The sequence below is a fragment of the Diachasma alloeum genome, unplaced genomic scaffold (assembly GCF_001412515.2).
Source record: "Diachasma alloeum isolate Michigan unplaced genomic scaffold, Dall2.0 Dall_scaffold_00519, whole genome shotgun sequence".
NCBI classification, from domain to species: Eukaryota; Metazoa; Arthropoda; class Insecta; order Hymenoptera; family Braconidae; genus Diachasma; species Diachasma alloeum.
Window position 1 is genome coordinate 27607 of NW_021680651.1, and position 275 is coordinate 27881.

Below are 275 nucleotides of genomic sequence, written 5' to 3' on the forward strand. Positions count from 1 at the left end.
GTTTTTTCATCCCTTAATCTCAATTAGAAGGGGAGAGGTGAATTTTTAATTCGCAGGCGAATACTGAAAAGTCAGTGTGCGCTGCCAAAGAATCATTTTTCTTACTGGCCCCTGAGTTTCGTGGGAGTTTATATTTTTTGTTACAGAGTTTAAGGGATGAAAGAGGGTTAAGTAATGGAGAATTTCATTCTCCGTCGAGCTGTCTTTTTTTTATCCCTTAATCTCAATTCGGAGGGGAGAGGTAAATTTTTAATTACCGGGAGTCACTGTGCGCC